This window comes from Giraffa tippelskirchi, chromosome 9, assembly GCF_054371585.1.
Source record: "Giraffa tippelskirchi isolate mGirTip1 chromosome 9, T2T-mGirTip1v1.2.pri, whole genome shotgun sequence".
Taxonomy (NCBI): domain Eukaryota; kingdom Metazoa; phylum Chordata; class Mammalia; order Artiodactyla; family Giraffidae; genus Giraffa; species Giraffa tippelskirchi.
Window position 1 is genome coordinate 141,364,675 of NC_137283.1, and position 10,237 is coordinate 141,374,911.

Below are 10,237 nucleotides of genomic sequence, written 5' to 3' on the forward strand. Positions count from 1 at the left end.
CGTTATTATAAGGAAGTTCAGCTTGTCAGGGTATATTATACTGGCCATCAAAGACAGAACAATACTGAGGTTGAATGTCATACCATTATTGCTTCCCACTTTAGACTAATTGTAGGAAAGGGCTATCTGGTTTGTAGAATAGTTTTACAAGTGCAGTTGAATTACTTTTAATCAGACCCATACTATTATCTTATAACCCAAGGCCTCAGCTTCTTCATCCTTCAAGTGATGAAGTTATAAGCAACTACATCTGATTCACAGTCAATGATTTCTTATCTATTAAAAGTCTCTTGTAATTTGGAAGATGTTGACTACTGAATGGTATGTTCTCTAAGCCCCTACATGTCAACCATTTAAAATTCATCAATAACTGCTGGAAGGACAAATAGAAGCTTCAGATATATTCAGTTGAGATTACCATAGGAATAAAAAGAAATTGGATGCTTTCTTTAGCTAACCGACCCATAACTAAATAAAAGTATTTGATCGTTATCATGCTTCTTAACATACAACTCTCTTGTCTCTATCTTGAGACTGTTAAAAAATACCAACCTTGAACCCACTGTTCCCAGCAGCATTACCCAGTGCCATGCCTTGGTGGAGAGAGAGTGAAGTGGGCTTCTTCTCTGGCATGAAGAATGTTGGTAAGTGCTTATATTACAGGTGAGCTGTGTGTCAATGCAAAAGTTTTGCTTTAATGTCTCCCACCTGGAAACTGGAAATCCTCAGTAGTCCTCCCCATCCATCTCGTGCTGAGTTTTACATTAATAAGGTAATGCCTTTACATTCTCTGAGGTTTCAGGGAGGAAAACACGCAGGAGAAGAGCTGTTATTATTTCTGAGACCTCCTGTCTCGAGCTAGCTTAAAGGCTGAGGGTCCCGAGGTGGTGCTGTAATAGCAGTTCTAATAATGTGCAGTAACAGCACACCTCGAGTGAGGCACTCAGAGGGCATGATACACATTTATTCATTAAACCTGAACACACCCGAGAGATAGGTTAACTGCTATGATACCTCTTTATGCCAAAGTAAACGAAAACAAAGACGGGGGAAGCAGGTTAGTCATGACTGTATGATGAAGCTCTGGTAAAACGAGTGAAGCTGGTGTCCTGCTTCCTAAGGACTCAGTGAAAGGCCTGGCTCCATTCAGCATGATCATATGCCTGTATGGATATGTTTATTTAATTTTATACCATCTTGTTCTAGAAATAACTGGAGAACACATTCTTAAAACAGCTAGATAATAGAATTTGAAAATAAGTGCTGAGAGAAAAAGACCCAAGGAAAATAAGGATATGAAAATGAGATGATGCTAGGATGAAGTACAGTTTGCATTTTATGTGAACAATGCTTGCCACATGATTTTGTTACAAATAAATGGAAAATCATAGTCTCAGTTTCCCCTGTTCATGTGCCTTGGAAAGGAAATATTTTGTGCCCTGGGAAAGAAAAGTATACAGAAAGCATTAAAGATTTGTAAACTAAACTTCAAGCTACATGCTGAGTGGTAAATCAGAATAGCATCACTAGGGACCAGTAGACTCTCAAATCTAGTGGTACCTCTTCTAAAGGGAAAATGGAAGAAGTGGATGACATTTTCCCAGTACCTGGAAACATGAGCATCAGAGACAGTGAGACAAACTGAGGGACCTTGGGCAGTGGCAGCAGAGACTTAATGTTCTGTTTCCCATAGAGAGGTTGGAAGGTGGGGTTGAATTGGTACCACAGATAGGGCATTGACTCATGGTCTTGGCAGAGTCTGTAGACACAGAGATCCTCTCAACAGCATGAACAGCAGCCATGAGCAAATGTGGTGTCAGCAGTATAGTGCTATCTCTACCTGTGGACAGCATCACACAATTGAGCAAAGTGTCAACATGAGGAAATGGCTCTCTACAAACCCCATCCATCAATCCTACCCTGAAGGTGTCAGCTCCACCTTGGGGACCCCAGAGACAGGGGAAAGGAAAGGACTGATGAGGGTCTTGGTGTTTGAGAAGCATAGCTATTCTTCTGTCAGAAGCAATGGAATTGACTTGTGCTATCTGAAAGCAATGGGACATCCAGTTAGAAAGAAAACTTTTTTTCTAAGACTTTATAGAGACAAAGTATATTTTTCATTAATCTAATCTAGCTTGGTTTAAATGTCATGATTTCTTCAGATAATCAACTTCTAAACCTTTCCTTAGATTTCCCAGGTGATGCTGTGGCACAGAATCCGCATGCCAATGCAGGAGATGCAAGAGATGTGGGTTTGATCCCTGGGTTGGGAAGATCCCCTGGAGAAGAAAATGGCAACCCATTCCAGCATTCTTGCCTGGAAAATTCCGTGGACCAAGGAGCCTGGTAGGCTACAGTCCATGGGGTCGCAAAGAGTCGGACATGACTGAGCAATTGAATACACACACACACAAATGTTTCCTTTAGTCACAGCACTATCATAGTTTTTGCTTATGTGTGTGTTTGTGTGTATGTGTATGTGTTTCTGTTGTTGTTTCTTGAAGTCCTCATCTAGTACGTGAAGGCAAAGTTTTGCATGTGGTGGGACATTCACAGATGGAACTTAGCTATCAGGGACTTCATGTCCCTTAGTTTCTAGAGAAGATCACCTTAAAGCCCCATTCTATGCCCTATGGAAGTCCAAAATGACCCTCACTTTTCTTGTACAGGCATTAGAGTTTTATTTCTCACAGTTACTTCAGACTCAGAATTCCTGCATTCACTGAGCAAGTTTGGTTAAGAGATCATCCTATATTCCCACATATACTGTCTCTACTCTGTACCATTTCACGCAATGTGAAATTCAGCCTCAATAGCCACAGAAAATTCCCTAAATCATAAAGAACTTTGAAATATAGTAAATTTAACCTCTTCTTCTCCTTCTTCTTTTTGGATTGACTTGATTCCAACATTACAAACTATTTCAAGCTGAACACTGAAAAATCTTACTAATCACTCATTCATTCATTTATGCAATAAGCTTTTATTAAGCGACTACATTGTGCTAAGCACAGTTCAAGGTGCTTGGGGGTTTATCAGTGAATGAAACTGACAAAGATCCCTGCCCTCATGGGGATTGAATTACAGCAAATGGTTGAACTGAGCCACTGTATATTCCCAGAGGATTTTTCCTAGAGCCTGTGTGACAGGCTCCAATCTTCCACAATTTTTCTGGCTCTTCTCTTCCACACCTCCCAGAACAAAATGAAGTCCTTCAATCTTCTCATGTAGATCATTAACTATTATTAATGTGGTGCCTTGACTCTTTGAATTCAGATTCTTAGGTTTCCTAAGTGATAGCTTGAAAATGAAAGTGGCTCAGTTGTGTCGGACTCTCTGTGACCCCATGGACTATGCAGTTCATGGAATTCTCCAGGCCAGAATACTGGAGTGGGTAGTCGTTCCCTTCTCCAGGGGATCTTCTCAACTCAGGCATCAAACCCAGGCCTCCCGCATTGCAGGTGGATTCTTTGCCAACTGAGCCACAAGGGAAGCCCAAGAATACTGGAGTGAGTGGCATATTCCTTCTCCAGCGGATCTTTCCAACCCAGGAATCGAACTGGGGTCTCCTTCATTGCAGGCGGATTCTTTACCAACTGAGCTATCAGGGAAGTCCAAGTGATAGCTTAAATGATATAATAAAATATTTTCTTAACCAGAGGTAGTTAGTTCCTTAGTAGTAATTCTGCTAGAGGGAGAAAGAGATTATTTTTTTCAGCTCTGTTATTTGGATCTAAACAGTTTAAATTACCAGACATTCATTAGTAGAATAAATAGTTTCTTTATAATGCCAATGCATAGTTTTAAATGTTGCTTAGAGAGCAACTGCTCATCTGTAAAGTTTTCACTTTCAATCTCCCTACTTCCCCTGGTCCAACCAGGATGCAGACACATTGCATAAGGGGCACTCCAGGGGCTAAAATGTGGGGAGAAAAAAAAGACACTCTGGTTTTATTCCATGTGTTACCACTCAGCACCACTTGTATTATGTTCATAAATAATTTTAGTAATTTAAAAAATATTTCCATAAATATATTGGTCTTTAATAGGTGGTCCAGGGAGAAGCAATCCATCTACTTTCCAATGGTCCTGGTAGTTCACCATACGAGCCACCAGCAATCTCGGAGTTCATAGATATGTAGGATAAATGAATGTTTAACACCAATCCTATGTCCACACGGAATGAGACTTGGCTGGAGAATGTGTATGTGAAAATAAACATAAGCATTAAGACAAATCTACCAGAAAAATAAATGATCCAGAAACTGTGGATATGGGTTGATGGATGTTTTAAAATTCAGTCCTCTTTCAAATAAATAGTCTTACCACAATACAGGAGTATATAAGATCCCAGGCTTTGAGTCCCAGGAGAGAATGAGAGAGAGACTGAGAGAGACACACAGAGAGACAAAGAGAGAAAAAGCCAACAGCAAAAAAAAAAAAAAACAAAATCACTTTGTTTTTGAGATAAAAATTCAAGGGAAATTTACTATATCTAAAACTTGAAACTGTCAGTATTCCAAGGTAAATTATCACCATTTAAAATGACTCTCCTAAGTGGAAAAGGATCACCTAGACTTTATAATCCATAAATACAAGATCCTTCATCAGCCATTCCCTCCTGCTTGCTGCTGCCTGTAGACTGCCAAAACCAACACTGTGCAAGTTCTCAAGAAGAGAAAATATCCCAACAAATGGGTTGCTGTTTCTATGCAGACAAAATAGTGATCTTGGGGGTATTGATTAAGGATTTTTCCTCCTAAACATGATTGAATTGGAATGGGAGGAGATTACCTTGAAAAGAAGTTAAGGATTAACTTGATAGAGGAGGTTGAACCCCAAGAGTCATATAGAGAAAGCAGGGCTTCAGTTTCTCTCCTTTGCTATTATCAATTGCATTTTCATCATCACTATAGTCACTTTGACAATTATCTTGTCAGCCATTATAAAAATTTAACTTTAAAGAGAAATAGAGAAGACAGAAGAAAAAAAGTTCAAAAAAAAGTTAAGGTAATAGAGGTTTACAGAAGAAAATTAAACATAAAGATTGAGAATAAGAGAAAAGAGAAAAAGTAGAAGTTGGTGTAAGAGAAATAAAATTCCAGTAGAATAAAATATTGAGTTAAAAAAGGGTAAATAAATGAGATTTAAAATAAAGATAAAAGGGTGAATCATTAAAATTATAAAGCTATAGATGATTAAAGAATAAGGTAAAATAGTTGTCCAGTAAGATAAAAAGTTTAAATATAAAAATAGGTAAAACTAAGTATTAGTAGGAATTAATCACTAAGTAGGAAAAAAATTAAGCCATTGAGACTAAAAATAAGATGATTAATGGGAAACATGTTAGGAAGAAATTAAGAGACCTACCAAAGAAGAAAAAAATTGTCTCTGAGTCATTAAAAAATGAGTCCTAAGATTTCATAAATTTTGTTCTTCTTATACTGACAAAAGGGACAACATCCTTTGTGAGTTAACAGCTGAGGGAAGAAGGCAGTGTAAGGGATGAGCTGCATCTTGGCTGTCAGATCAAGCCCACAGAGATTCTTGTAAGCTGCGCCTGTTATAAAAGTAAGTGTCCTTTACACAAACAGAGAGCTGAGCACTTCTTTCCCTGCCTAATCCTGAGACATCTTATTTTTTTGTTATCCATTAATGCAGTCTCCTCCTTATTTAAGACAGGGTTCCTTAATTCTCATGAACAGAGCTCAAAGACTGTTAAGAGGATCTGTTGATGAACAGCAGGACATCTGAATCATGAGTAGAAACCATAACAACAAATTGCTTTTCTATTAAATCTCCTCTCTATAATTTGTATATTTATCTTACTGAAAAATATGTTTTTAATGGTTATCTGATTAGGTTTTTTTCCCACCTCAAACAAGATTAGGAAGCATAGATGACTACTATTCGCAGTAGATATTTTATGCTTACATTCACCATGGTATCATCTGTGAAGGTTTTTCCATCATAAATTTCAAAAATATCCTGTCAGTGTGCACATGGACATTGGCCTTCCTTTATGTCAGATGATATCTGTGGTTCCTTCACTTTCAGGGAGCAATGTTCCTTCTTTCTCAGCTGTTCCCCAGTTTTCTATGCATGAGATCCAGATGGGAGTTTCATTACCCTGCCTGTCTAGCAACACTTACTGGTTTAAGAGTATGTGACCTTGGCCAGGTCAGTCTGAGAGCCTCACCTCCTAACTTGCTGGTTGGTCCAGAATGTGGCCTATACTTGTAATTTGCATTCTTCTCCAAACTTGGATACATTGCAGAAAAGAGTTTCTTATGCCAGATTTCTTTCATAAGAAATGTTTTTTTTTTCCTCAGAGGCCCGACTATTACCATTTAGATGCTAGAAAAATCTGAGAGCTTTGTCTGTGTATGTTTGAACCCCACTGACTAACTCAGGAAAATGTCAGTTTTCATTCCAATCCCAAAGAAAGGCAATGCCAAAGAATGCTCAAAATACTGCACAATTGCACTCATCTCACACACTAGTAAAGGAATGCTCAAAATTCTCCAAGCCAGGCTTCAGAAATACGTGAACTGTGAACTTCCAGATGTTCAAGCTGGTTTTAGAAAAGGCAGAGAAACCAGAGATCAAATTGCCAACATCTGCTGGATCATCGAAAAAGCTAGAGAGTTCCAGAAAAACATCTATTTCTGCTTTATTGACTATGCCAAAGCCTTTGACTGTGTGGATCACAATAAACTGTGGAAAATTCTGAAAGAGATGGGAATACCAGACCATCTGACCTGTCTCTTGAGAAACCTGTATGCAGGTCAGGAAGCAACAGTTAGAACTGGACATGGAACAACAGACTGGTTCCAAATAGGAAAAGGAGTCCGTCAAGGCTGTATATTGTCACCCTGTTTATTTAACTTATATGCAGAGTACATCATGAGAAACGCTGGGCTGGAAGAAACACAAGCTGGAATCAAGATTGCCAGGAGAAATATCAATAACCTCAGATATGCAGATGACACCACCCTTATGGCAGAAAGTGAAGAAGAACTAAAGAGCCTCTTGATGAAAGTGAAAAAGGAGAGTGATAAAGTTGGCTTAAAGCTCAACGTTCAGAAAACTAAGATCATGGCATCTGGTCCCATCACTTCATGGGAAATAGATGGGGAAACAGTGGAAACAGTGTCAGACTTTATTTTTGGGCGCTCCAAAATCACTGCTGATGGTGATTGCAGCCATGAAATTAAAAGACGCTTACTCCTTGGAAGGAAGGTTATGACCAACCTGTTAAGTCGCTTCAGTCGTGTCCGACTCTGTGTGACCCCATAGATGGCAGCTCACCAGGCTCCGCTGTCCCTAGGATTCTCCAGGCAAGAACACTGAAGTGGGTTGCCATTTCCTTCTCCAGTTCATGAAAGGGAAAAGTGAAAGTAAAGTCTCTCAGTTGTGTCTGACTCTTAGCGACCCCATGGACTGTAGCCTACCAGGCTCCTCCGTCCATGGGATTTTCCAACCTACCTAGATAGCATAGTTAAAAGCAGAGACATTACTTTGCCAACAAAGGTCCGTCTAGTCAAGGCTATGGTTTTTCCAGTGGTCATGTATGGATGTGAGAGTTGGACAGTGAAGAAAGCTGAGCGCCGAAGAATTGATGCTTTTGAAGTGTGGTGTTGGAGAAGACTCTTGAGAGTCCCTTGGACTGCAAGGAGATCCAACCAGTCCATCCTAAAGGAGATCAGTCCTGCATGTTCATTGGAAGGACTGATGTCGAAGCTGAAACTCCAATCCTTTGGCCACCTCATGCGAAGAGTTGACTCATTGGAAAAGACCCTAATGCTGGGAAGGATTGGGAGCGGGAGGAGAAGGGGAGGACAGAGGATGAGATGGTTGGATGGCATCACTGACTCAATGGACATGGGTTTGGGTAAACTCTGGGAGTTGGTGATGGACAGGGAGGCCTGGCGTGCTGAGATTCATGGGGTCGCAAAGGGTCGGGCACAACTGAGCGACTGAACTGAACTGAACTGACTAACTCAGAGATTGTACCCACTAACCCAGCTCCCTAGAGAAGCGGGCATTTCAAAGAGCTGTCAGGGAAGGCAAGTTGTTGCCTACCTTCACCTTCCACGAGTCTAGCTTTGAGTCTACAAACTGTTGAATACACACATGTGCTCTGTAGTAACTGAATTCTGCCAAGGTAGCAAGAAAGTAGCCATAGAAAATATGTGAACAAATGGGCATGGCTGTGTTTCTACAAAGTTTTATATATAGATGCTGAAATTTGAATTTCATAAAACTTTCATATGAAAAAAAAAAAAAAACTTTCATATGCCATGAAATATTTCTCTGTTGATTTTTTCTCAGCCATTTAAAACTGAAAAAAATTTTATTACTAGAGCCATACAAAAGCAGATGGGAGAGTAGATGTTTAGTCTGTAGGATGTTATAATTTCTTATCTCATCAATACAACATGCATCTGGATTTCAGAGATGTTAGAGTGCAGAAATATGTGCATATTAGATTGAAATGTGATACTTAGCCCAATTCTGAGAGGACTAGGTATTTGGGATTTCCTTGAGTTTTAACATTAAGAACGTATTTCTATAACGCTTTGTAATTAGCCTTTGGCAATCAATGATGATCACTGTGCTGAGTATAGGGTTTGTCCATTTTGGGAAACAGTGAGAGCCAGGTGTGAAATGAGGAAGTTGAGAAGAAAGTTGGAAACAGACAAAGAATATGGGGCAGTTTCTTGGAATTGATATGTTTAAGGGAATAATAATATATATTATTTGTATATCACTGTGTAGTCTATAATGTATTTATACAAGTATTGTTTTATTAAATTGTCATCATTCATCTATGAAGTAACCATGGAGGAAATTATCTGAAGATCATAAAAATATAGATTTAAATGAATTAGAATTATATATATCTGGTAGGAAGCATACCCTGACCTTATCTTTTGACTATGGAATTTTTCTTTCTTATGCAAAAAGCTCATATTCAGTGAGGGTTTCTGGGCTTCCCTTTTGGTTCAGCTGGTAAAGAATCCGCCTGCAATGTGGGAGATCTGGATTTGATCCCTGGGTTGAGGAGATCCCTTGGAGAAAGGAAAGGCTACCCACTCCAGTATTCTGGCCTGGAGAATTCCATGGACTGTGTAGTCCATGGTATCACAAAGAATTGGACATGACTAAGTGACTTTCACCCTCACTTTCTTATAATGAAAGCCAAGCAAACATGTTTCAATGAACTGGGAAAAAGAAATGAGAAAAAAGAGATAAGATTCAGTATTCTAGTGCTTTGAATACTCCCCATCATGGAGGCAAATTGAAGCAGGAAGTTTTCTCGCTCAAGATCATGGTTATAGGGCCATAACCAGTCTCCTTCTTTTTTCTTGCAATAGTGACTTCAGTAAAGGCCACTACTATTTAGCCAGTTTGAGTCAAAGCTATTTTTAGGACACTGTATATGCATATCCAAACCAAAGTGTAACTGATTCGTTAATTAAATTTAAACATTTGACAGTTATCTCTGATTTCACTTCCTAGTTCCATTTTGCTTCTCTTCCTCATTTAAGCCAAGTAAACTGATGTATAAACAGCTGCCAAGTAAACAGCAATGACTTTGGACAGGGAGATGAATTCCAGATGTGCTGTTTATTAGTTTGTGATTCTCTGCAAATTATTAACCCTACTGAACTCTTTCATTATTCTCATTTTTAAAAAGGAGCAATATTACCTACATAGTAGGAAAGTTATCAACATATGAAGACATATAAATCTGATAGAAACATGCCCAGTGCATCAATTCAGTCCAGTTCAGTTGCTCAGTTGTGTCTGACTCTTTGTGACCCCATGGACTGCAGCACTCCAGGCTTCCCTGTCCATCACCAACTCCCAGAGCTTGCTCAAACTCATGTCCAATAAGTCAGTGATGCCATCCAATCATCTCATCCTCTGTCGTCTGCTTCTATTCCTGCCTTCAATCTTTCCCAGCATCAGGGTCTTTGCCAATGAGTCAGTTCTTTGCATCAGGTGACCAAAGTATTGGAGTTTCAGCTTCAGCATCAGTCCTTCTAATGAATATTCAGGACTGGTTTCCTTTTGGATCAACCGGTTGGATCTCCTTGCAGTCCAAGGGACTCTCAAGAGTCTTCTTCAACACCACAGTTCAAAAGCATCAATTCTTTGGCATTGAGCTTTCCTTATAGTCCAACTCTCATATCCATACATGACTACTGGAAAAACCATAGCTTTGACT

At 39.3% G+C, this 10,237-nt stretch overlaps 1 protein-coding gene across 3 annotated transcripts in view; it reads left to right on the forward strand.

Moving 5' to 3' along the window:
- The window catches only part of LOC145521081 (uncharacterized), a 489,520-nt gene extending 480,588 nt beyond the window's left edge, over nucleotides 1–8,932 (forward strand). For 2 of the 3 annotated variants that reach the window (XR_014065087.1, XR_014065093.1), the window contains 2 exons: nucleotides 576–644; nucleotides 4,050–4,270. The gene's annotated coding sequence lies outside the window, so the exon portion shown is untranslated. Of the gene's footprint in view, nucleotides 1–575; nucleotides 645–4,049; nucleotides 4,271–6,898 lie in introns of those variants that run through there. The other variant, XR_014065094.1, reaches the window with a different exon arrangement.
- The last annotated feature ends 1,305 nt before the right edge of the window (nucleotides 8,933–10,237 follow it).